The 27,928-nt window shown below is 44.5% G+C and overlaps 1 long non-coding RNA gene across 1 annotated transcript in view; it reads left to right on the top strand.

Moving 5' to 3' along the window:
• Positions 1 to 27,928, top strand: part of LOC146860545 (uncharacterized) — a 312,136-nt gene that overhangs the window by 221,552 nt on the left and 62,656 nt on the right. The window lies entirely within an intron of this gene.

The raw sequence follows: 27,928 nt of genomic DNA, 5'->3' as shown, positions 1-27,928 counted from the left end.
AAGTATTCTCATATTTTGCAGCATACAAGCATAATAATACAGGGTAAAATCTGGAACAGCCCATTCACCTTTTTCTCGTGGGAGCGTCATGTATTGCATGGCTCTACGAGGTTTCCCTTGTGCCCATATAAATCGTGCACATACTGACTGTAGCTTTTGTAGTTGCACCCGGGTTACTTCCAGTGGTACAGATCTAAAAAAATACAACACTTTTGGCAAGATTACCATTTTTATGATATTGCAACGGCCCACCAAAGACAAATGCAGACACTCATTGCGATCTAACTGTTCTTTAATAACGCTGGTGATGCCAGCCCAATTAGTATCCACTAATGATTTTAAACAAGTGCGAAGCTTTATCCCTAGATAATTAACTTCCGTCATGATTCTTGAATCCATGTTATCTGGTAGATTAAGGCTCAAGATCTGCGTTTTGGCTAGATTTAATTTATACCCTGAAAGTATTCCATAACTTGTTGCCAGGCGTTCTATCTCACGCATAGCTACCATTGGGTTAGATGTTACAACCGCAATGTCATCTGCGTAGGCTAATACCTGACAGCGTTCTTGCCCACATACCATAGGGTCAATCCCGGGGGTATCTTCTAACATATTCAAAAATGGATTTATATATAGTGCAAACAGCAGTGGTGAGCAGGGACACCCCTGCCTGGTGCCTCTGGCTATAGAGATCGGCTTTGATTCAGAGCCTGCTATACATACTTTAACTGTGGGAGATTGATACAAAACCTGAATTGCTTTAATAAAGCCCGGATTGAAGCCTAGATTGAAAAGAACAGCCCAAAGAAAGTCCCATTCCACCCGATCGAAAGCCTTCTCGGCATCTAACAGGATAAGGCCAAATTTAGAGTGTTTTGCGTTGGCCCAATCAATCATTGTGACTACCCTGCTTATATGATTAGTAGTACCTCGGCTGGGTATAAACCTGTGTTGCCTGGTCGATACCAGCGATGAAATAACTTTCGACAGCCGGTTGGCCAAAATCTTGGCATATACTTTGCCATCGGCATTTAACAGCGAGATCGGCCTGTAAGATCCCGGAAGATTGGAGGGCTTATCTTTTTTTTTCTAAAAACAATTATGTTTGCTTCTTTCCAGGATAGGTGGGGTGCCCCCTGTTGAGCACAAAGCATTGTATCCAGTAGATCCCTTTTCATTTCATTAAAGAAGGTTTTATAAAACTCCTGGGGCAGTCTATCCGGCCCAGCAGCTTTACCACTGGGGAGACTATTGACTGCAATTTCTAACTCTTCCATAGTTATATGTCTATCCAAAGCCGAGGCCATTAGCATATCAAGTTTAGCGGTGCAGTATTCTTGGAATAATGCTTCCCCTCTGGGCCTATCAGTAGTCTCAGCTGAGTAAAGTTTGCAAAACAAATTATGAAATACCATGAGGATTTCTGTGGGAGTTTCCCTTAAGATGCCTTGTTCATCGATAATGTGGTCTATCGGTTGTGCTCCTTCCTTGGCACGCAATCTCTGCGCCAAACGGCGCCCCACAGCCTCCCCATATTCATAGCTGTTCTCGCGATTTAGCCTATGTTTTACAGCAATATCCTTACTCCATTGAAGATTCATTTTAGCTTTGCATCGAGCAACTTCCGTTTGTAAAGCAGTAATATCAGATCCAGCCCTAATCCCATGTGCTAATTTCTCCTCTGCCAAAACTAACTTGGCATATAACTCCTGCACTATTTGTTTAATCTGTTTTTGTTTATATAACCCTACACTCACGCATTCCCTCCGTATGCCCGCTTTCAGCGAATCCCAGACCATCCCAAAGGGAGCGGAGTTGCGATTAATGGACAAAAATTGTATGATTCATTCCTTCATATGTAATACAAATGCGTCATCTAGCAGAAGCTTTCTGTCAAATGTGAAATTTTTAACTTTGACCAAAGTTCTCACTGCTGGGATATTTAATACTAACGGGCCGTGGTCCGCTGAGATTCTTGGCGCTACATTCATTGAGGCCTGATTTAACAGTAAAGGGGGGAGAAAAAAATAATCTAATCTAGCCAATTTCTGATGGGGATGTGAAAAGAACGTATAGCCTGGTTCCGAATGGTGTAATACAGCCCACGCGTCCACAAGGCCATGGTTTAAAGTTAAATTGGATAGTGCTTTAAAAACTTTTGGCTTCCTTCCCTTGTAGTTGTTTAACCCTGCTTGTAACCCTTGTGGCGCCAGATGGATATTGAGATCCCACAGAGTACCAAGGGAGTTGGCCATGAGGCAAGTTCAACATTGAGCTCCTCCAAAACTCCAACCTCGTCCAAGTTGGACCCATACATTGAACAGATTGTAAAAATCTTCGAGTCTATTGTGAAACCGGCCATGACCCAACGCCCTTGTTTATCGGACATTGCTCTACCAGTGCCTTGTATTGTGTCCTTAACCAAGATTGCCACCCCCCTGTTTGTAATAGATTGCTGTGAACAAAAACCAGAAGGGACAGTCCTAGCTCTGATAGCACATGTTTCTTGCCCCAGGTTTCCTGAATACATAATATATCAGGTTGCAACATTCTAATCTCAGCGGCTACCCTCTGATGCTTCCCATAATTATTAAGGCCACATACATTTAACGTGCAAAGCCGCAATCCTGGGTTCCTAAAACTACCTGCCATAGCTAGTCCTTGTCTTAAACCTATTAAGCATCATTAAGTTGAGTCCTAATTTAAGTTTACCATAAATTGTTTTTTTATTTTTCACCCTTAAATCCCCACAGCCACACCCTCCCAACCCCCTCCCTTGATACCCACCCAGCCCCAATGAGGCCTCAGCCGAGACCCCATTCCCATCCCCCCACACCCACACCCACACTCACCAAACCCGCATCCCTTGACACCCACCCATCCCCATCCCCAATGAAGCCTCAGCCGAGACCCCATTCCCACCCAACCCTCCTTCCCCCTCATTGAGGCTTTAGGACCAATGGTCCCAGGGATGCGTCGAATCCCCAGCTACCCCAGCCGGGCCCCAGAGACAGAATAATCTAAACAGTACATAAGCACCATATAGCACAAAACCAGATACGCAGGGGAGAAAGAAAAAAAAGCTGGAAACCTACATAAAGCGCCAGTATCGAGCCGGCGAATTCCTATCTTTATAACCTTTACAAAGAGTGCAAAAATGTTTTAGCCGCCGCTTCTGAAGTGAAGAACCGTGTTTGATCCTTACTAACTACTTTCAGTTTGGCGGGATTTAATAGATATGCTTGGGTCCCTTTATTATGAAAAGGTATAATAAGCTGTCGTAACTGCCATCTAGTTTCAACTGTGAGCGGGCAGTAATCAGGACGAACTAAAAACTCAATACCTTTACCAGACTTCTTTCGGTCAGGGCGGGCTAGATCATATAAAGCCTCTCTCGCTAGAAAGTTGTTGACAGAGATTAGAATAGCTCTGGGGCGAGAGGTATTCTGACCAGGTCTAGCTCGTTGGATAAAGGGGAATCTATGAGCTCGCTGTATCTCTATTTTCCAGTCCTATTGGGTTAGGGTGGGATAGGCTTTTGTAAACAAATCTATAATAAACTGTCGCACATCAGTCCCTTCCGACCCCTCCGGAATGTCAATCACGCGTAGATTGTTCCTGCGCAGCCGATTTTCCAGGTCGGTTATTTTCCACAGGGTATCATCTTTTGCCAAGCTTAAGGTCTCTGTAGTGATTTTCTGGGCAGCTAGCTCGTCTTTCAGGCTAGAAATTCTTGCTTCAGCCTCCGTAAAGCGAGCCGTAAATTCCGTGCAGGATTTTTCTATGCGCCTCACAGTGTTCTGTAGCTTGCGATATGCCCCCTGCACTCTTTGGCCTTCCGCCCTGGTTTCTTCTCTATGAGCCCTTATACTTTGGAATATATCCACCAATGAAACGCTTTCTGCACCATCTAGAGGGCTCGCAGCCATGGCATCTGCCGCGCCAAATTGCGAAGTAAATGAATAGTCCCAGTGTAATTTCTCTTCATCATCATCAGAAGTAACGTGAGCGATTGACCCCCTGTAACCATCCTTTTTACATACAGTCTGGGGACTCTTGTCTACCCCATCACTCCACTTTTCCCCTTGGCTCTCGCTAGCCCCGGTAATCGCTTGTCTTTGTCACTAAGCTTTCGCTGTCTGATAGTTCAAACTCCCCATCAGCAACGTCTGACGAGTCTGATAAAGAAAATAAATCGCCAGAGTCCATGTCTTTTGCACCATCACAATTTAAAGGACCCCTGGGCTCGGGTACTTTAAATAGGTAGTCTGGTGTTTGATTGGTGATAGGAGCCTGAGTACTCATTATATTGACTATATCAGCGAGTGCTCCGTCCCCTTTGTTCTTTTCACTACCAACTTTAATCACCCCATTCTCGCCAGTCAATGGTGCTCCTAATGCTGCACTTTCAAAAATAGTTCTAGCGCTGGTTTTGTCTGCATTTATCAGTTCAGTCTGTAGCTTACCCACGACCACATGTTCCAGCATTTTTTCAAAAATTTAATCTCCATTCTGTAACCCCTGAGAGAGAAGCTTTGAGCCTGCTATTTTACTTTTTTCTACATTAGCTTGTAGTGGCACAGCGTTTTTCTTGGGTTTGCTGGTGAAAATTGTAGGGACAGTGGGGATGGAGCGCTTACCCCCTTCAGTCTTCCTCTCCCCTGGAGTCATGGCCTTCCCCTTGGCGTTTCCTCCCGGTGGTACGTTACCGACGCCTACACCACCAGCTGTCTCGCTCTCCGCTGTTCCTCAGGCTCTACCACGCCGAGCCTTCTGCGGCATCCTCAGAGCCGCTGCTATGGGCTCACCTCTAACGCGTCGCAGCCGCCCTGTACACCAAGCCTGTGTCCGGAGCCTCCTTGCCCCTAACAGCCGTGAAATCCGCCGCACAAGAAGCCAGAGCATATCGGCACCACCGCTGGTGAGTCACTGCATATCCTGGTGCTTAAAGTGAGCTAGTACTGCGCCGCCGTCATTCCGCTTCTGAGAGCCTGGGAGCTGCGAACTCACACGGCCGTTCTTACGGCCGCCATCTTGCCTCCTCTTTTCCCGGTCTATAGGCTTCTGAATGCTTACAGTTTATATAAAAGTTGTATTTCAAATATGCTAGCGAACAATAGCAAACATGAGATGCATAACATCCTACACTTTTTATACTAAAAAGAAAACTAATTCATCCAAATATCTCCAAATCTTTGAGAATTTTCTTAAACTCTAGCCGCATACAAATTCTCATAATGCCTCACACATTTGATTTTATTCAACCACTGACTAAAACTAGTGGCCTCTGTGGTCCTCCACTTTTGAAGTATTAATGAACTTGCAATATGCAACATAGATAAATTGTTGCTGGGCAGTAATGTTACGGCATTGTACAACCATACCGCATAAGGCCCCATAGGTATCAAGATATATAGACAGCTGGAGTTTAAGGCTAATATGACGAAGAACCTGATTCCAAAAGGTATAAAGGACACCTAATTAATTGAATTGAAGATACTTCAATTTCAAAGTGATATAAATAAAAGCGTTAAATATGAGCTGATGCTGGCTCTTAGTAAACACTTCAAATGGAAAATGTTCAATTACTGCAACGTATGCATGTCAGAACAAAAAAAAATGCAAAATTGTATAAAACTCAAAACTGTGAAAATGTTAATGTTGAACAAAGTGGAATTAAAAGTGGGTTTTAGTTCGTTAAGTTACGTTAAGTAATACTGAGTCATCCAGCATTTGAATCCTCAAGAAGTACCAGTGTTCTAATTAACGCGTGACCTCTCAATGACCTGCTGGTCATTTTGTAAGCCAGTAGCTAAAATTGCATTATTGCTTTAGTGCTCTGTATTATTTACTTATATTTCATCAGCCTACAGCATCTTTGGAAGGTAATCAAGGTTCCAGATTTAGATTCTGATGATTTTGATGCTGGATTGTACAATAAGGAACATGAGGCCAGATGGGTGAAGGAGTTTTCAGTTGGAAAGCCAGCAGTTCCCAAGATCACATGGTTTGCAACCACAGTTTATGCTTTTTCAATGTCCAAAAGCCATTTCACAGGTCGAAAAGTCTTTCCAACATATGAAAGAGCTTTTGCAACCACTTCCGAATCACACATTTTACAGGATGTGATTGGTACAGCCATTTCTACGTTTATTTTACCAGGTCATGATTCATGATTCATGGGATGTATCAATGGATTGTGACCACAAAGGCATACCAAAACAATCCTTGTGACTGGTCGGACCACCACACCATCTCCTTCATCTTAACCGGATCAATCAAGACTAAGCCCCTACAACCGATGATTCCCAAACGCTGGATCAGGGACACCAAAAATCTGGACCTTACGAAGCTGGAGGCTCGCTGCAAACTTGAGCTCTACCCGACCTCGAACACTACCACAATCAATGACCTCTATGATCAGTACACGGCGTCTATGTCGAACATTCTAGACAACCTTGCCCCCCTGAAACTAAAGAGAACACAAATCAAAGACAGAAACCCCTGGTTCTCCACCTCCCTCAACTCAGAGAGGAGATCCCTACGTCAAGCCGAAAGAATATGGAGGCAGTACCCATCTACCGAGCACCTGAAACTTCTCCGGCAGGCAAGAAACTCCTACAACAGACACATCCTCAATTCAAAAAAAGATTACTTCAGATCCGAACTGGGGAATGCCACGAATAGGCCCCGCAAGCTCTTTGAACTGGTTAAACTTCAATCAAACAAGCTGGCCAAAATCACTAAAGAATCCCCGAAATCTCTTATATCTTCTGATGAATTCTCCTCCTTCTTCGCCGAAAAAATTGTCTCCCTAGGAATCGAACTTAGTACCGCCTCTTGCGCTCAACCCCCTCATGACCAACTGCCTCCCCACGCACCCTCATCTTCGACCTTACCCAAAAACGAAGCATGCTGGACTGACTTCGAAGTCTACGACGAAGACACCATTGCTAAAATCCTCTCTACATTAAACCCAAACAACCACTTCAACGACCCGCTACCATCCAACTGCCTCGCTGCGGCCTACCGTGCCATTGTTCCTTGCTGGACCGCGATGATCAACGCCTCTCTCCAGCAGGGATCGATTCCGGACCCCTTGAAAGCCGGCCAAGTCCTCCCTATTCTAAAAAAACCAACGCTTGATCCCGCTGCACCAGACAATTTCAGACCCATCTCTAATATACCCTTACTAGCCAAAGTGTTAGAGAAATGCGTACAATACCAGCTTAGTCAACACATCGACAACTTCCACCTGCTGGACGACTTCCAATCGGGATTCAGACCAGGGCACAGCACTGAAACAACCATGCTCCACATTGTGGACGACGCCCTCCAAGCCCTTGACCAAGGCAAAACATGCCTCCTAATTCTTTTAGATCTATCTTCCGCCTTCGACACGGTCAATCATGAAAAACTACTTGAACGCCTTAAACACAGGATGGGTCTGGATGGCGTTGTCCTCGAATGGTTCAGGTCCTTCCTCCATAACCGATCTCAAAGATTCCTCATTGACGGCAAACTATCCGCTCCCACCCTGGTCACGGTTGGAGTCCCTCAAGGCTCAACCCTGACTCCTACCCTCTTTAATCTTTACTTAGAGCCTCTCACTGAAGTTCTACGCTCCGCCAATATCTCCTACCACATGTACGTGGATGACACCCAAATTTACATCAATATCTCCTCACTCAAGGAGGTCCTCGCCCTCAACGAAACCCTGAAACTAACCGTCCAGTGGCTTGCCACTAACCAACTAAAACTCAACGGCAAGAAAACTGAATTTCTCCTGATCTCCCCCTCCAAAGCCAACCCGGAGCTACAGGTGTGGTTCAAGGCCATCACAGCCCTAAATTGTCCCCCGACCATCGTGGACTCCGCCAAATCACTGGGCATATTTCTGGACTGCAACCTGAACATGCATGACCACATTAATTCAATGGCCAAGGCAGCCAGATTCCACCTGAGCTACCTCTGAAAATTAAAACCCTTCATCGATGCTCCAGATTTGAAAATGGCAGTCCAAGCTCTAGTCATATCCAGACTGGAATTTGGATGTTCCACCCTCACAGGCTTACCCAAGCGCTCCTTGGCACCGCTAAAAGCCTGTCTCAACGCGGCAGCCAGACTACTCACCGGCACCAGGAAATTCGACCACATCTCTCCACATCTGAAAGCCCTAAACTGGCTCCCTCTAGAGGCCAGAATACAGTTGAAACTGGCGTGCATTACACACAAGGCCTTATACGCAAACTCCCCTACATACCTTTCACAGAAGCTTGTGCTATCGGGAGGAAACAGGAAATCTCGATCCACTAACAGTCTCCTGCTCCGACCCGCCCACTTTCGTAAAAAAAGAACCTACAATAGGGCATTCACCGGGGCAGCACCAAGAATTTGGAACTCCTTCCCGCCCGATATCAGAAGAATCCCCACTCTTGCTCGCTTCAAGAAGGAGGCCAAAACCTTCCTCATGGGTAAATTCCTGTACTAAGACCCCCTCTCAGCCGCTATGACTTGCTGCTTGATTCCATGACTATTGCATCTTCCGCAACTCTACAACCGGACTCCATCGAGACCCAAGGGGGCCACGGTCTCCGCTAACCCTAGCTTGAATTTTAAGCTCTCATGTGTGCACCCTTTGCCCCCATGCTCCCTCATCCCCTCCCCCCCCCCTCTATATTTTATATTTCTCTGCTTTTGGATACTTTACTGTTTTCACTGTTTCTCTATGATGTTTTTTTTTTTTTTTTTTTTTTTTTTCCCCCCTGTTAACCATGTAAAGCGCTGTGATACCCTCACAGGTCATGTTTGCGCTCTATAAAACATTAAAATAAATAAATAAATAAATCAAGACACAAGATAGGGTAGTGATTTATTTGAACTGGAGAAGTTAATTCTGTGAGACAGTTTTCCTTTGAGAATCAGGTTGTGAGGCCTCATGGGAGCAGATAGTAGCCCTCAGGAACATTTAACAACCCTCTCACATATTCCCAGTATGTGAACACTTTTATTTAATTTAAAAGGAGCACCAGTGTTAAAGATGTACGTACTGCCCCTGGGTGGGCCAGGTCCCGGGGGCATTGCAAAAAATATAAGCGGGGGGCCACGGTGGCCCCCGCAGCCCCTGGTCCGCCACCTCCCCAGGGCTATGTGTATCATATGGGGAGGGCACACAGTCCTCCCGCAGCCCCAGGGACTGCCCCCCCGGGGCTTGTTTCATTTGTGGGGGCCGCCAAGGCCCCCCAAAGCCCCGGGGACCGCCACCCCACAGGGTTTTTCAGAAGTATTTGTGGGGGGCACACAGCCACCCCCAACAGCCCCGGGGACCGCCACCCCGGGGCTTCTTAAAAAAAACTATTAAACCTGTGTGGGGTGGCTCGAGCCCCCCCACAAGCCCTGGGGACCGCCACCTCCCTGAGGCGCTAAAAATGGAAAATGGGGACCCGTTATGGACCCCCGAGCCCCGGGGACCACCACCTCCCCGGGGCTTCAATCACATTGGGAGGGGGCTTTGCGGCCCCCCTCCAGGAGCCCTCGATGGCCCTGGGGACCGGCTCCTGCAGTGTCCCGGGGTGCCCACTGCTGTTTGCTATGGCAAGGAATAGCTATGGCCCTGTCATAGCAAACCTGCTTTGGATTTTGGAAGCGAGAGCAGGGAAACCTGCTCTCTCTTCCAAAATCCAAAGCAGATTGCTTTTTCACATGGGGAGCTGCATGTCAGCAGCTCCCCATGTGGAAAAGCAATGCCGGCTCCCATAGGACCCGTGGAGCCGGCGGGACCGTGGGGGCATTGGGGCTCCGCCCACGGTCCCCAATGGTTAGGGCAGGCCTTGGGGGATGGCATGCCTGGGGCTAGAAGTGGCCCAGGAGGGGGGCCACGCGGCCCCTCTCCACCCCCTCCCAAAAAAATAATAAAGGCCGGCCATGGGGGATGGGGTCACCGGGGCCAATAGAGGCCTCAGGAGGGGTCCACCCAGCCCCCTCTCATTAAAAAATTAAATATATGTGGCCATGCCTGGGGGATGGGGTTCTGGGGATGGAATTGGCCACGGGAAGGGGGCCCACGCGGCCCCCTTCCAGTTCAGATTTTTTTATGTTTTTTTAAAAGGGGTCAGGCCCTTAGGGGATGGGGTCCCCAGGGCCCAAAAAAAGGAAAAAGAAGGGCGGCCACACAGCCCCCCTTCTAAAAGATTTTTTTTTTTTAAGTATAGCATTGTGCCAGAGGCCCCACCCCCTCCCAGCAACCCTCTGCAAACGCGCCCTGTGGCACGTTATTTATATATATATATATATCCACTTCTTTTGTTTTCGCTACGAAGACCAAAGCCACTTGCAGTAGCGGGCCACGGCGGGAAAGCGACTCCCAATATCCAAACGAATCGTTACGCCGTTTTTTTCAAGAAACGATGCAATGGCCACAAACTTTTCTCAGCGTGCATTTATTCCGATGGTTTTGTCACTCTACGCGTTTCGGAGAAACACCTACTTGATCACGACTCGTGATCAAGGAGGTGTTTCTCCGAAACGCGTAGAGTGACAAAACCATCGGAATAAATGCACGCTGAGAAAAGTTTGTGGCCATTGCATCGTTTCTTGAAAAAAACGGCGTAACGATTCGTTTGGATATATATATATATATATTCACTGAAAAAACCATAGGTTTCAGGGGTGTTATAGTTAGCTGGACTTTTCACTTGTACAAAACCATTGAAATTCCCCCGTTATAGTTAGTTCAGCTAACTATAACTCGCGCGCCCGCAATGCACTGCTGATGACGTCACATATTACATCACTCATGACATGGTCAGTGACATCACTCATGACATCACTGATGACATCTCAAATGACATCACTGATGACATCACTGATGACATCATCCAGTGAATGTGTGTTATTCTGAAAATTAAATATGTTTTATATATGTATATCTCAAGGTCGATGGAAGAATAAATGGGTATATAAGTGTCTAAATGGATGATTTGTTTTTGAAAAATTGATTGTGTAACTGACTGATTAAGTGTATCATAGTGAATACATGGCTTAGTGAGTAATGTTTAAATATGTAAATATCTGTATCAGTCTCTCACTTTGTGTATAAGTGGCTGCATGGGTTGGTGAGTAGCTACATGGGTGTCTATATAGGTTATTAGTTGGTTTTTTGAGTATCAGTCTGAGTGTCTGCATGGTTCGGTGGGGGTATTACGTAGTGCATAGGTGCATGAATGAGTGACTCACTGTTTGTATGTGTTGAACACAGTATGTGTGCAGGACTGTATGGGTGGATGAGTGTGTGTATGGGTGTGTTAGTGAGTGAATGACTGTCTCAATAGTGTCTTTATGAGTAACTACATATGTTTTAAACTAGTATATGTGACTATTGGTGTATATATGTGAGTATATGTGAGAGTGAGAGATTGAAAGAGTTCCTGTATGAATAAGTATGTGTTTCTATAAGTGATTGTTTAAAAGACTAAGTATGTGTAAGTTTCCGTAGAAGTAAGTGTGGTGGTGTGTGTATAACTGTATATGCAAGTAAATGTATGTTTGATTCCTTATTAGCATGAGTGACTATGTGTGAGTAACTATGGATGAGTGGCATTGTGTAACAGGATGTATAGGTGTATGAGTACATATGATGAGTGAGTACATGTATGAGTGACTGTATTGGACTGTTGGTGAATGAGTGGATGTGTATGTGGATCTTAGAATTACTGAAGAGGTTGTTGTAACTGGTATTGGTATGTCCATTGTTTTGAACATTTTAGTCTCTATTTTTGAATGTGTGTATCAAAGGTTATATTAGGGTGAGAGGAGGTCTGCCACTCTATCACAAGGATGATGTCATCAGTGATGTCATCAGTGATGTCATTTGAGATGTCATCAGTGATGTCATGAGTGATGTCACTGACCATGTCATGAGTGATGTAATATGTGACGTCATCAGCAGTGCATTGCGGGCGCGCGAGTTATAGTTAGCTGAACTAACTATAACGGGGGAATTTCAATGGTTTTGTACAAGTGAAAAGTCCAGCTAACTATAACACCCCTGAAACCTATGGTTTTTTCAGTGAATTTCTGAGGTTTTTTAAATGCTAATTCCTAACTATAACGTGCCTGAAACCTATGGTTTTTTCTGTTAATTTCAAAGGTTTTTTAAATGCTAATTTCTAACTATGCCTACAGAGATAGGACATGTGAAGAAAGAAGAAAAAATGCACAGAAAGAAACAAAAGAAGTGCAGAAAGAAGCAACAGAAGTCCTCAAATACGAAGATAAGTGCAGGAAGAAGGATAACGTGCAGAAAGAACAAAAAGAAGAGCAGAAAGAAGCCTTGTTGCAAAATCATCCTGTACCCTCAACTTTTTCAGACGGATACTGGTGGTAACTGAGTCTGACTAACCAGTCCTAGAGCCAGTGCTATGTTAAAAGACACTTAGAATACAGTGAAAACACCTACATACACTAGGGAACATTATGCGTTGGGGTCCCCCTGTGATTTGCCTTACCTCCTCTATAAGCCCCTAGTATATAATAGGGCATGGGGATTAAAACTACCTCTTAAAACAGGCCACAGGGCGTTTTTGCACACGTTAACTCAGGCCCCGTCCCCTCCTTTCACCATTGTGTAAACACGCCCTGTGTCCGTTTTTAGTTGGGAGATTAAGTTCATTTGAGTCCTGAGGGTCCCTAGGGTCCAACTAGCCCACTAGGTACCTCCAGTAAGTGCCACAGAGCTGCGTTGCAGAGAGGTGTAAAAAGTGGCACGGCCTGGACCACCTCTCTGCAATGCAGCTCAGTGGCGCTTACTGGAAGCACTTGGTGGGCTAGTTAGCCCCCAGGGGCCCTCAGTATTGAAGGGAAATTATATCCCCAATTTAAAACGTGCCATGGTGCGTGTTTGCACACGTCACCTCAGGCCCCGTCCCCTCCCTTCACCACTGTGTAAACGCGCCCTGTCGCTGTTCTAAGTTGAGAGATTAAGTCCCCTTGAATCCTAAGGGTCCCTAGGGTCACACTAGACCACTAGGTACCTCCAGTAAGCGCCACAGAGCTGCGTTGCAGAGAGGTGTAAAAAGGGGCTTGGCCTCAGAACACCTGTCTGCAGCGCAGCTCCCTGGCGCATACTGGAGATGCCTGTTGGGGGCGCGTTTGCAGAGTGCTGCATGGAGGGGGCATGGCCTCCGGCACGATGCCAGTCTTTTATTTATTTTATTTTTTTAAGAAGGGGGGCTGTGTGGTTCCCCTTCTTATTCTAATTTATTGGCCCTGATGACCCCATCCCCCAGGGCCTGTCTCCTAATTATATTTTTTTGACCCCAATCCCCAGGGCCGGCCACTGTTTTTTATTATTTTTAAAAAATATATATTTATAGACACACCTAGGACATGCTAGACAAACCGTACGTACCTATCACCATGACGATTTGCGTGATATTCATTAAAAGGCGACTATGCATGCAATTAATCCACGTGGAATGTATTTACACCACTAGTGAAGCTCTGACATGTCTGATGCTCTACCGTGCCTAATCCCGGTAGACACCCTTGTCGTTTATTTATACAAACATGGGTAGCTATTGACGGGCACATTTAATACACATGCACACCAAGCCATTCAAAGGGGATTCGACAAAAATTCGACCAAAACTATGCAAGAAACCCCCCTCACAGTTAATAAAACACACATCCACTGCCGGATGTGTAATACTTTTTATTTTACTCTCTGGAAAGGGGACGAACATCACTTGCGAGTCACAGCGCGCTCCTGACAGAGCCCAATGCTGTGTTACACCCACCATTGCCTGCCGAGTGCCACACACCTCTGTATTGTATTCCGCTAGCTAGTGCATATGCTATGACACTCTCTAGCCCATGTGCACTGTAACACCACCCCGTGAAAATGTCATGCCACACTTGTCTTCGCACGGGTTATATTGCCCCATCTAACGTGCCTTCCTCGATGCCTATGTTATAACGCACAGTGCTATGCCATACATATTACAATTTGGGATCCATATCTTTGTCACAGTGCATATGCAACGTTACACTCCCCAGCACATATTTTATATTACAACTTTAGAGACTAGTTAGGTTACACAACACTGCCCTGTGCATATTACACTCCAAGGCGCATATCGCATAGCACACGCTAGTGCCTGTGCTATCTCGCGCTCTCCAATGAATCTGTCATTGCGCACAATGTATTGCATATTATATTTCACGCCTGGTTCATCTTATATCACACTTTTTGGTGCATAGTTTATACCATACACTATATCTAGTTTTCATTTTCAATCGTGCTCTCAGGACTATGTTCTATATAACACTGTGTTCACCTACCCTTTTCACGGGCATTACATTTTGCGATAGGGGGTGGAGGGTCAGGGGGTGTTTTTGCCAAGTGAGCCCGGAGTCACAGTCACTAACGTCTTCTTCTTCCTGAATAAAAGTGAGATTATGCTGCATACTTGTTCATATTTTAAGTAGTTTGCACAGACAAAATGTTTTAAAAACAATAAAGTTTCTAATACCCGCCTTCTCTGAACAGTTAGCTTGCTGCCCCATCCCCCTCCTCCCTATCCTCTGTTGTGTGAATCCATGGACTAGCCTCCTCCCTCCTGCCATGCATGGTCTGATGTGCTGCCACTGCCCTCAATTTAGTATGATGTATCAGTCCACTCCTCCTGCCCTCCATTGCCCAATTCTATGCCCCATCATTGACCTCCTGCTTAAACTCTGTGCTTAGCTTGCTGCCCCTATTCTCCTTCCCCCTGCCCTCCGATGTCTTTGTGCATTCCCCTGCTCCATCCTTTTTGCCCACCATGTCCCATGGACCTGCCACTCCTATCTACTCTGAGTGTTCTGTTGAGCTGCCACTCCCCTCCCACCTGCCTAGCATTGTCAGATGACTGTAACCTGTCCCTGCCACCTCCACCCTGCCTGTCCACATGCCATGCCTCTATCCTCTTCCTCCTGTCCTACATGGTCCATTGTACTGCCACACCCTTCTGCCCTCCCTGGTCTGTTGTGCTGCAACTGCTCCTCCTGCCTGCCCCGTGTGGTCTGTTGTGAGGCCCCTTCCCCTGAACTTTCTTGTCTGTGCACAGGTCCTGACCCTCCCTTCTATCCTCCATCGTCCTTTGTGCATGCCCCTGCACCCTCCTTCTTGCCCATCATAGCCATTGTGCTGCCACTAACCCTCCCACTTGCCATGCATGGTCTTCTGTGCTGCCATGGCCCCTCCCACCTTCCCTGTGTGGTCAGTTAGCTGCCCCTGACCCCCTCCCACCTTCCCTCCATGGTCTGTGTGTATGCCATCACAGTCTCACTGTTGCTCTTCATGTTGTGTCTTGCTTCTAGTGCCCATCCTGCCTGACCTCCATGGCCATCTTGCTGCTCCTGCCCTGCCCCCTTGCCCCCAGCCCTCTGTTTACATGTGCAGACCCCTACTCCCTCCCTCCTGGCTTGTCTGTTCCATTGTAATGCCCCTGATCCGTCCCTCCTGCCCTTTATGGTCTGTTATGCTGCAGCCTTCTCTCCTGTCTGTCCATTATGGTCAGCTAGCTACCATTGCCTCTTGCCCCTCTGTTCTCTGTTGTCCATGTGCATGGTCCTGTCCCCTCCCTCTTGCTTTCTATGGATTGTTGTGCTGCACTCCCGTCCTGCATGCCCTGTGTGGTGTATTGTGCTGCTGCAAACCCTGATGCCTGCCCTGCAGGGTCAGTTTGGTGCACCTCTCCATGTCTCTCCTGTCCTCTGTTATCCAAGTCCATGTCCCTATCCCATTTCCTTCCATGATCCAATGTACCATACTTGCGAACATTTTGAACTTGGTAAGAGGGAGATTTTGAAAAAAAACTGGGGTATTGATTTTCCCCTTTGAGTTACATTGAAAAAGAGGATATTGTAGACAGGAGACAGATCAAATAAAGCCCATTTGAGCTTAAAAACATTGGACGTTTCCTGGCTGAATCGGGTCTGTTGGCATGTATGGTTGTACTACCATTGCCTCTTCCTTCTGCCCACAATGGTCTATTACATTGCCACAGCCTTGAAGGAGGGTAGATTTTGTATCACAGGGGGCCCCTGGCCCGTTCTGTCCACACCTGAAGTATGAGACCCTTGTCCTTGCCCTGCCAGCCGCATTTGTAGGCCGTATTAAATTGACCAGCGGGTCCTGTGTTGCTATATAATTATCCTGAGACATCCTTACCACTCACCCAGCATAAAACCCCTGTGTAGGCCCTTCTGTTCAATATGTAGGCCTCTTTGTTAAATTGACCATAGCTCTGCAATTTTAGTGTATAGCAGTCTGAAGGCAGGTCTGCGAGGCCTTCTGCTCCAAACTAGTAGCCCCCACCCTACCCGAGTGCTCCGTGCTCGGTATCAAAGTTCAACATCCCCCTGAAGCTGTCGACATACAGTAGGCTGCATCCTGGACTGGTACTTGCTTCCTGGGCAGGTTTCCCGCTTTTAAGGAAGTGGCAACCGCAGAGCGTCAAGTTAGGAGAACTGAGGAGATTTTATACATGAATATATTGAATTCCTGTACAATACCCATTATTTTCTGCTTGCTCTATGGAACTTACGATAAGCGATTGGCCTGAGAGACTGACCTTTTCACCCAGTCCATTGTCAGCATTAAGTGGGTAAATGACGAAATGTCTGGTAAAATCTGCAGACGAAGCTTTTGGGTAGCATACGTAGGTAGATGTAGCGTGCAAAGGAGCCCACAAAATGATATAAAAAGGGAGCACCCACAGATATCGACGGACAACCTCGCCGTCTGTATGTAGGTTAACAGGCTGTGCAGGTTTTCCCCAAGAACTGGGAGCTCTTGTCTTCCTTTGCTTAAAATGTCTTGCTCGGCTTTGCTTGAAGTATCTTATTCTATTTTACCTATATGAAATGTCATGTTATGTTTAACCATTGTTCTCTTTACTTTTGCATTTAAAAGATGTTGTATTGTAATTGCAGGAATGCTTGCTCTAAGAGTAAATGTGAGTGTCCCTAGGTAACATTTTCCTTGGTGTAACTTGTTTCTAATGATGCATTTATAGATGTGTTTTCTCTCTCTCTCTGTCAGTCCATTAATTGAGATACAGAGAATATCATGACAGCTGTATGATTATCTGGATTCTGTATTTTGTACTTTAGGTCTCTATTCTGCGGTTTCTTTGAAGTTGCATCTTCTCATTAAACTGCCATTGTATTCTGCCTCCAATTCCATGTCTCATATGTCTGTTTTCTTCATTTTTGGAGCAAGCGTTCCTAGGCACCCCGGCTCAAATTAAGGTGCCCCTTTTGTCCCTGACTCACTCTCCTGCTCAGTTCTGTGGTGGCTCCCGGGGCTCTGGGGACCGCCCCTAGCTTCCTTGACCCGTAATAGATCTTCCCTCCAACAGCCTCTCTTGCAAGTCCTGTATTGTTGGTTTGTTGCCCCTGCCCCCCTTTCCACTGCCCTCCATAGTCTGTTGTGCTTCCACGGCCCTTCCTGCCTGCTCAGTGTGGTTAAATTGTTGCCTTTGCACCCTCCTACCTGCCTTCAATTTTCAGAGTCCGTGCCCCTGGCCTCTGCCTCTCAACAGTATCCTAATGAACAACTAGATTGCTAACATTCTATATTTATTACAAAAGTGTGGAGCGCCTGACATCATCTTGATGTAATCAAAACTGTAATACCTAGAGCATTCCTTTAGAAATTACATATATGAGAGGGTCTTATTGGCATCAAAATTATGGTTAGTGCTCTAAAAGACTAAAATAAGGACATATTTTCTGAGTTTTCAAATAGCGACAAAGCACTTTTAAATTATTTGTTATCTTTATGTTTTTTTATCTAGTTGACAACTTGATTAAATGTTGCACTTAGGGGAGAGGATGTGGTGTTACTTCCAGAACTGCAGACTTTGCAACTGGGGAACCAGGTTGAAGTTTCTGCTTCAGCTCGACATTCTGTGATTCTGGTCAAATCACTTAGTCTCCCCATGTCTACAACCAAAATGAATTTGTTCTTGTGTGATGTAACCAATGCTCATGTAAAGCACTCCAATACCTGACAAGTCTGCACTATATAACACTGCAAAAACACAAAATAATAAGTGTTTTGCACACTTCTGTCATTGGGCTATATTTGGGCTATATCTGGGTGATTTTGGGCTACATTTGGGCTCTTTTGTCTCCGGTGGCCATCTTGGGAGATTTATTTGTTATGAAGTTTCCTAATTTCCTCATGTACTGCAGTCTCCTCAGTCGGAAATGCTTTCAGTTTTTTACTTTGATTCCATCATGAAGGTATTCAGATATGTCACACATTTGCCATGAATTCTGAATGTTAGCACTCTAGTTGCTCATTAGATCACTGTAGTAAAACTACTGCTCACCATGGAAGTCTGCTCCTGGTATTAAAAGTGCATGTTTCAGTCTGCATGTCAGAATTTTTTAATGAAATAGAAGAGGATTTGAGAAGTCACTCAAAATGTGCCCTCATTTTCTTTCTTCAGCATTAATCATAATTTCTATGGCAAAATGAACCCCCTCATTGTGTTCCTTTTTAAATTAAATGTTTTAAGTGTTACCAGTTTATTCCAATCAAGATGGCTTCAGGTGTGCCATACTTTTGTCATAATGAAGACAGTAAGTGCTCTAGTTGTTTTTAAGAACATTCTTGGACATTCTGTCATTGGGCTATACTTGGGCTACATCTGGGTGATATTTGGGCTACATTTGGGCTCTTCTGTCTCTGGTGGCCATCTTGGGAGACTTATTTGTTATGAAGTTTCCTAATTTCCTCATTTACTGCAGTCTCCTCAGTAGGAAATACTTTCAGTTTTTTACTTTGATTCCATCAAGAAGGCATTCAAATGTGTCACACATTTGCCATAAAATCAGAATGTTAGCACTCTTTTTGCTCATTAGATCACTGTAGTAAAGCTACTGCTCACCAGGGAAAACTGCTGCTGGTATTGAAAGTGCATGTTTCAGTCTGCATGCCAGGATTTGAGAAGTCACTCAAAATGTGCCCTCATTTTTCTTTATGCAGCACTAATCATACTTTTTATGGAAAAATGAACCACCTCATTTTGTTCCTTTTTAAATTAAATGTTTTAAGAGTTACCACTTTAATCCAAGCAAGATGGCTTCAGGTGTGCCATACATTTATCATAAGTAGGACGGTTAGCGCTCTAGTAGTTCTTTGGAACACTCTGGAAAGCTGCAGTAGAACACAAAGGAATCAACTGACAGTCTCTGCCCTTGTTGGATGTACATGTTTTACTGAGAATGTCAGACTTCATTCTCACATGACTGAGAAAGATAATGTGAATTTACAGAAAATAAGCTCTCAGTTTAGCTTATAGATCACCTTCCAAACCTCTGTGGTAAAAGCATGAGAAAATATTTTTCTCTCAATCATGATATCCCAGCAGAAGGCTTTTTCACATGGTGAAATCACCTTAGAACATACCACAATTCCTAAAATGAGTATGGTACCATCAACAAATGATTTATAATGTAACTAAAGTCTTAAAATCTTCTATTAACTGCAATGCTTTTTAATGAGGTGCTATCATGTATATTGGTCCCAAGATGGCTGCCAACACTTCTTGGATGAAGTGCTGACAGCCAATCAGATCTCAGGATGAGATGTGTGGTTAGGCTCCGCCCACATATATATATTGATTTAAATGCTATTTTCTCAGGAACTACTGAACAGATTTACACCAGACCTACAAAAGGCACTTCCTTGACCTGAGGACTACCTCTCTGCCAAATTTCAAGTAACTCTGTTCAGCCGTTCGGGCTGTAGCTCTGTCTAAAGGTCCTATGGAAAAATGCATGGGAAAAACGCGTTTTGGGACCCCCCTTTTTTCTCAGCCCCCGCTTGACGAATCCCCCCGAGACTTTCAGGGTAGGAGCGGAGCGTAGCGCCCCACCTATTTTGAAAATTTCGCGAGGATTCATCGACCGGCGCCAAAGTTATTCCAAATAGAATGTTGCGGATTTCCTATGGAAACAGGGTCCTAACTATAACTATCTACTGGCGACCGCGAGAATGTCGCTACTCGAGATCACCATGAATACATTGCGACATGACAAAACAAATCAGACATTCAATAGTCACCACTAAATAAAAGAATTTACAACTGTAAAATGAATTATAATCAACACACATTACTATCTAAAAGATATGCCACCATTAAACTTAAGAACAAATCAAGCGACACATGGTGCAAATGTAGAAGACGTAGTCATAAGTGTTCTGAAGCCATAGGAGTATGACTATGGCTTCAGGACACTTATGACTATGGCTTCTACATTTGCATATTGTGACACATAATTTATTCATAAGTTTAACGGTGCCACAGCTTCATAGAACATTTTGGGAATATAGGTCTTTGGACAGAGGACCTTTCACACCATTGCTGTGTTTGGTCCTTAGGGATTTGAGGACTAAAGGACAATACAATACAATCCACAATTTGAATTGCTATTTCAGCCTTCAGCCACTGTACCATCTTCACTCCCTTTATCCAACTCACACCTCATCCAATGTGGAAGCAACTTCGTACCAGCTTTCCTTCCCCTTATTAACACAAAGGGAATCGGTCCTGTTACACCGTTCTTTATTACAGTCGACCTGACATGACTTCTGTTTGTCACCACAATTTGAATTGCTCCTTTCACCATTCTGTTAACCTTCCCGACAATACCAGTGGCCTGTGGGTTATATAGACTGGTGCGAGAATATTTGATACCACTCATTTCCAGGTACTTCTTCATTTCCTCAGAAACCAATGGTGTACCATTGGGAGCTATAATCTTACTAGGGTATCCTTCCTCCCTGAAAATGTCCTCCATGTTTCGTATGGTCATTCTGGTTGTGATTTCGCTTGGATTGGACATCCACGATAACCAAAGCAAACGCTAACTCTCCTGCCAAGTTTCCCAATGGTCCTACAAAATCCATGAACACACTGTGGCACACGTTTCCTGAATCTTCAGTCACACCTCCACATCCTTGATTGCCTACTTTCAATCATTTTTCACTGTCCTTGCAATCTTTGCAACTCCCTATCCATACCTCAACATCCCCGTCCCTTCCATGCCACCAAACATTTCATGCAACCTCCTCTTCGATAAGGTTTGCCCTAAGTGTGTTTCATGTATTAGCATAAACACTTTGAGACACAGACTACTTGGCAGTATGATTTTTCCCCTCTCATTAGTATATCACTTGCCACCATCGACAATTCATCCAAAATCTTCACACAAGGCTGTGCTTGTACACTCACAGAACTTTACCTCCTGCTTCTGTTCCTAATCAATGCTTCCTTCAAATTGCCATCCTCGACCATCCCTTGATGCCACTCTTCTCTTGAAACTGCACCTTCGGTGCACTCAAACACATTCTCAATACTCACCACTGCACCCTCTTTTTCCCATTTTTTTTATCCACAAGTTGCCACTCTATAGGTAGGCGCGACAAGCAATCTGCTTGGATGTTGGCCATCAATGACTGTGTTACACTGAATACAAGTACTCCTGGAGCGGGGATGCCAACCTTGCCAACCTAGCCAAACCTAGCCAAACCTTTTCCCGCGCCACCTGGCAACAATACTGTGACCAGTTATTGGTGGTCTGTGGGCGGAGCTACTGGATTGCCCCAAATGTAGGTGCAGGAATACTTCATTCCCAAAGCTGCAGCCAAGGCCTACTTTTCAATGACCGAGTAGTTTCTCTCACTGAGAGTGAGAGACCTTGATGCAAATGCAGTGTTTTTTCTCCACTTGAATGGGTGTGAGTCAATTTAGCCCATATACCCACTGCACATGCATCCACATTAATGATAGTTTATGTCCTTTGTTAAAATGCCACCAGAACCTTTTTCTAGAAATTCCTGCAACACCAGTAACTTTAAATTGTTTATCCCACCACAGTACATCACTGGAGGCTGGACTCCCCGCCGGTGCAACCATGAAGTGCGGGCTTCATTAAATACATGTATGTGACTCCATGGTGTGTGTATATGTGTGTGTTTTGTGTTTTACGTGATGCTAACAGTTTCCATTTATTCTATAGCTCCGAATCAGGGACTCACTCCAATGTGAGTACCACGAGTATGTCGAGTGTGATTTAATTAACAAATAACCACAAACTTTTTCACTATAAGTGACATGGGCTACCACAGATGAATGAGCACATAAGTCACTAATGGAGTATTGAATTCTTTTTCACTTAGATGGTGCACACTATTTAAAAGGAGCTCAGTGGTACAGCCCTTGTTCAATTTTTTGCAAAAATCCGAATTGGAGACAGATAAGCCTTATTCTTTTACCTTGTTTCCTTTCCCCTTCCTTTTTCCTACAGATTATAACGTTACAAGGATCAGGTGATATGGAATTATTACTCACCTGTGCGTGAATGTGCGATTGTTGCACATATTTCCATATAAGTTATGTTCAGTTATACAACTGAAGGAGTGGAACTAGCCCTGGAGATAAATTACTTTATAACTAGGTCCTGAAGAATAGCCGAGAGGGATAGGCTAGAAACATGTCGATCAGTAGGGTGTGAGAACATTACATTTCCAGAACACCCTATTCTTTTCCCTGTTCTTTAACCTTGCCGACTAGTGGTCAGAAAAAAACACCTTTTCCACTAGCCAGGTAATTTTAAGTACACTTCCCCCCTTTAACTTCACTCCTCCACAGTACATCTGCCTCTCATAATCTGTGAAATCAGTGCTCCCGCATAATCAATTTGGTCGCAGCACGCCCCCTTCCATAGCGGAACTGGAAGAACCCTATGATGAAACGTGTCACCAAGGGGTAACCCTGGAGGGTGAGGGTTTTACTAAAAACCTAAGGTTTTTCCCAAGTTCTGCTTGAACAAGACTGGGTCCTTTATTTCTATAAATAATTCTGGTTGGAGGGCGGCCCCATCCCATATCCTCTTTCTCCTCCCCCCATTTTGTAGCTGTGTTAAAATGCACCAGTACATTAGCTTTGAACATTTAATCATAAATAACATCACAAGCTGCTTGCTGATTCTCCTCTCACACAAAAGGACACCCTTTCCTCAAAAGGATTCTCAAATCCTCAGTTTTGCCTGCCAAAGTTTGTAGGAATTTTGAATAATACTCTATGAGGCCCAGAAAGGACCTCAATTGATCCTTATTGACTGGGACTGAAGCATCTTTAATGGCTCTCAACAAATCTTTTTTTGGCTTCACATCTTCTTAAGGGAGTGTGTAACCTAGATATTCAATTTCTTCCAGCAGGAACTTGAATTTCTATCATTTGAGTGTTAAGCCCGCTACAATAAGTATGTCTAAAACCTGGTTAAGTGTGATATTTTGGTTGTCTATGGGCTCTCCAAACACTAACATATCATCCTGGAAAAACGTAAAGTTTGCCAGACCATTTAAAACCTCAGACATCATTCTTGGAAACCACTTGCAGCCGACAATAACCCAAAAAGCATACTATTAAATAAATGATGCCTTCTATGGTTATGAAGACTGTGAGTTATTTAAAGTCTTTGGGCAACTTGATCTGATAGTATACGCTTTTGAGATCAAGTTTGCTGGAAAAAAATCCCTCTATTAGCAACAATACCAATGTGTTAATATTTGGCAGTGGAAAATTGGCAGCTACAATATTAATTTCAAGCAAACAGTGGTCCTCAAATTTGTTTAAGGAATGAGGGGAATAAATATAGTACAGAATCGAAACTATATTTAGGAATGTCCAGCCGGACATCCAGTTTAATTCTTCAATGAAAAAGCAAACAATAATCAACAGCAAAACATAGGTGGGACACAGTCCTGTATCCGTTGGGGGAAGAAGACAAATACAAAACAAACAGACATTACAGGCAAGGCAAGCGGAGCTTAATTACGAAATCCAATGTTTTAAGCTTTTTTTCTACAAACAGTGCACTTTTTTACATAATAGATTAATGTGCATGCTGTATAGATTGGGGTCGACGACGTTTCGATCCTATTACAGAGATACAAGGATCATCATCAGGACGAAACAATGAACAAGCCTGGTGTTGAAGGAAATTGCCTGTGGAAAATCAAGAATATGAAAAGGAGGAGAGAAGGAAAGAAAATTTAAAGCTGGGATATGGCAGCGCGGAATATACATCCGTGATGGTGCTCAGTGCACATGCCACATGTGACTTCATGCAGTTTGGCTGTCTCTAGAATGCTAACGGGTGAGCTAGTGAACTAGACAGGACGAAATAATCTCCACGGAGATGCAAGCATTAGTTTAGCGCCGGTGGTGGAGTTCTACCGTTAGAACGTAAAACCGGGGGGTGGCAAGGCGCGGAGTGTGAGACCGCAATAATTATAGCTGAGAGTCAAGGTTGCCGGTCTGAGAGAGGTTCGCTTACCAAGGACAGTCGACGTGGTAAAGTGCCGGAATATATAGATCGCGTCTAGTAGTGCCACAAGGTCTGGAGGTAGGCTGGCGGGTGCGGGTGTGACCGCAACGGTAGCTGGGGAAGGAAGGGAGGCAAATTGAGGTTGGGGAGCAAGTGAGTGGGTAGCGCCAGGGTGACGGGATGCGGACGAGGAGGGTACCTGTTAAAGTACGGATGCGGGCAATAGGGATTTCTAGCTACGGTCCGAGGTCAATGAGAACAGTCCGCGCATCCGGGGTTGACGAGCAATCGTGATAGAATTGCTGGAATGAAGGATCCGTGGATATGCACTAGAAGGGAAAGGTGCAGTTTACTTAAGGGATCAATAGTGAGTATGCCCATACGAGGTAGACGGACAGGGTGCTTACCGTGATCAAGTGGCGTCCTCAGTTAGCAATGAACGAGTGACGAGGAGGGCCAGGGAAGCGTGCAGGTTTACATGTATCGTGAGCATGTGGTACACTAGAGCGTAAAATTGCGACGCCATGATGGAAGAGGATAGTAAAAATAGAAGAAAGATTGACCAGAGGCGGAAAGTTTTAAAGCAGATAATTATTAAGGGACATTTTCGCATGTGGAGAAGAAAATACAATTAAGTACAAGGCCAACAGAGACTGTTCAGCAATGCGTCGTAATTACTTGGCTGAACCCAGAGAAAGCAGTGAGACAGAATGGGCAAGACATAAAAAATTAAAAAAGTGCGAACATCAAGAACTGTGAGGAGTGTAACAATGAGGCAATCACATTTCCGTTAATTAGAAGTAAGCATTGTGCGATGAGAAGCATCATATGACATCTGTCATAGCAACCACAGTTCCGAGTAGAGTATCTCAGGAGACAGTCTAACAGAGAATGGGATCAGAAGTGAGTTATTCAGATGAGATTAGTCCAGTCCTCATTCCGATTCAGACCATCCTTGATGCTGTTCATACGAATGATCATTCTGAGTTCTTCTTTATTTAGAATCTTGGCGATGTCACCACCCCTTGGGGGTAGTTTGACGCTCTTGATGATTGTCCACTTAATGTCATCCTCGGTGTGTCCCATTTCAGAAAAATGTTCAACAAGAGGGGCATTGGGGGTTTTGCAGCGCAGCCTGCTCCTGTGTTGACCAATGCGTAGTTTGATCTTTTGGGTAGTTTGGCCAATATACACTTTGTTACAAGGACAGGAAATCAAATAAATGACATTGTTGGTGTTGCAATTGGAAAATGAAGTCAAGGTGATAAAAACATTGTTAAATAGAAAACTTTTTCCTTCCATAGTCATGCTACATACATTACAATTTCCACATTTGGCATGACCAATGAGGGGCATGAGCCCCCAATGTTCATCCAAGGTAGTCATGGGACGAGTGGTTGGCAGGGTGGCCCTTACCAAATGATCCTTGAGATTGCGGCTCTTACGGAAGGCAAACAAGGGTCGCTCTATGGAAAGATTGCCCGCATTTAACACTGGCCAGTGTTGCAGGATGGATTTTCTGATTTGATTGGAAGCGGGGCAGAAAGTGGTGACACAGACTATGCGGTCGGTATTGGTTTTGGTTTTGGGGGAAAGAAGGACTTCCCTAGGACAGTACCATGCTCGTTTTTTCGCATTGCTTACAAGTCTTTTGGGATACCCTCGGTCTCTGAGTTTGTTGCTAAGGGTAGTGGCTTCAAGGAAAAAATCCTCCTTGGAGAAGCAGTTGCGTCTAATGCGCAAAAACTGTGAGTATGGTAGAGAGTCTCTTAAGGCTCTGGGGTGATGACTCTCATAGCGAAGTAAGGTGTTTCTATCAGTACTTTTCCTATAAAGTTTGGTGAGTAGTTCGCCATTACAATGATATATGGTAAGGTCCAGGAATGGGATGTGTGATCTGTCGTGTGTATTAGTAAAATTTAGGCCTGAGCAGTTATTGTTCAGCCAATGGTTGAACTGACAAAGAGTTGCTTCATTCTGATGCCAGATTAGAAAAATATCGTCTATGTATCGACGCCATAGGGTGATACCAGAAAGGAAAGGATTCGTGGGAGAAAGGATGGAAGACATTTCCAAGTGATCCATATACAGAATGGCCAGATTAGGCGCAAAAACTGCACCCATCGATGTACCCTTCACTTGTTGGTAAAAATCATTCTCGAAGGAAAAGAAATTACGGGTTAGACAAAGTTCTAATAACTGGATAATGAACAATGTGGGAACACAGTGAGGGTGTGGTCTGGAGTCTAAAACCTGTTGAATTACAAGGAGTGCTGGGATTTGTGGAATATTGGTGTAGAGGGATTCTACATCCATGGTGCATAAGAGATCATTGTTAGGATCGAACGGGTGGTGTTCAATAAGGTTAATCATGGACATGCTGTCTCTGATATAGCACTCAGTGAGGGGGACAAAGTCCTTAATGAAATGGTCTATATATTGGCCAAGAGGCTCGATAATAGAGCCGCAACCCGACACTATGGGGCGTCCGGGTGGGTTACTCTGGTTTTTGTGGACTTTTGGGAGAGTGTAGATGACTGGGGTACGTGGAGCCTTAACATTGAGGAAGAGAAATTCCTTGGGACTAAGGAAGCCCTGTACTTTAGCTTCAGTAGTAAGTTGGAGAATTAATGTCTGTAATTCCTTAGTAGGATTAGTGAGGAGTCTGCAATAGTGATCAGTGTTGGATAACTGTCTCAGAATTTCAGCTGTATTGGCTATTGAAACTGTGCAAATCAATGCAGAATCTTAAACTCCCATCAACTTTTTTCATGAGCACTTGCTCTCAACCGGTTAAATGATTCCTTCATGCACCATGCCTTCAATCATTGTCTTGAACTCCTCTCATACCACAACTGGTACTCTCCATAGTGCATGCTATACAGGCACCGCATCCTTCTTTAATACAATCTTGTGTACATATCCCTTCAATTCACCCAACCAATATGTAAATTCCAAATTTACCCCCTGAGTGATTTCCAATATTGAAATGTCTTCCACAACTATAACCTGCTGCCATCCTAAAATCATAGGTCCTGAATCTGCCATATACACTTTGCCTTCTACAGGTCTGTCCTGGAATTCAATTTTTGTGTTCACGTATCCCACTATGTAAATGTTTTCACCCCAGTACACTCCAGGATTTATGTCCTTGGGTAATAAACATACATTTGGCCAGTCGCACATAAGCATGCTACTAGGTATTATCATGAACCTGAGTCAACCATAAGTTGAACAGCTTTACCCTAGACTCTGAAGTCTGCATTTGGTCTAACCAGTCCCCCTGAGACATATCTGAATCATCAACACATTGAATCCTGCCTTCTTTCTCATACGTCTCACTGCTGCTGCCTCCACATACCTCCTGTAGTATCGCCACCTTAAGTTTGGGATATCCTTTACACATCTGTGCAAAGAGTCCTTTTCGGTTACACTTTCTACAGTCTTTTTGTACCGCAAACTACTCCTTAAAATCTGCATTGTGAACTGTACATCCACACCTAAAACAAATTCTGTTATTGGACTTGTGAATAGT

This window comes from Triturus cristatus, chromosome 3_1 (assembly GCF_964204655.1).
Source record: "Triturus cristatus chromosome 3_1, aTriCri1.1, whole genome shotgun sequence".
Taxonomy (NCBI): Eukaryota; Metazoa; Chordata; class Amphibia; order Caudata; family Salamandridae; genus Triturus; species Triturus cristatus.
Note: the sequence above shows the minus strand (reverse complement) of the source record. Positions and strands in the feature narration are given on the sequence as shown.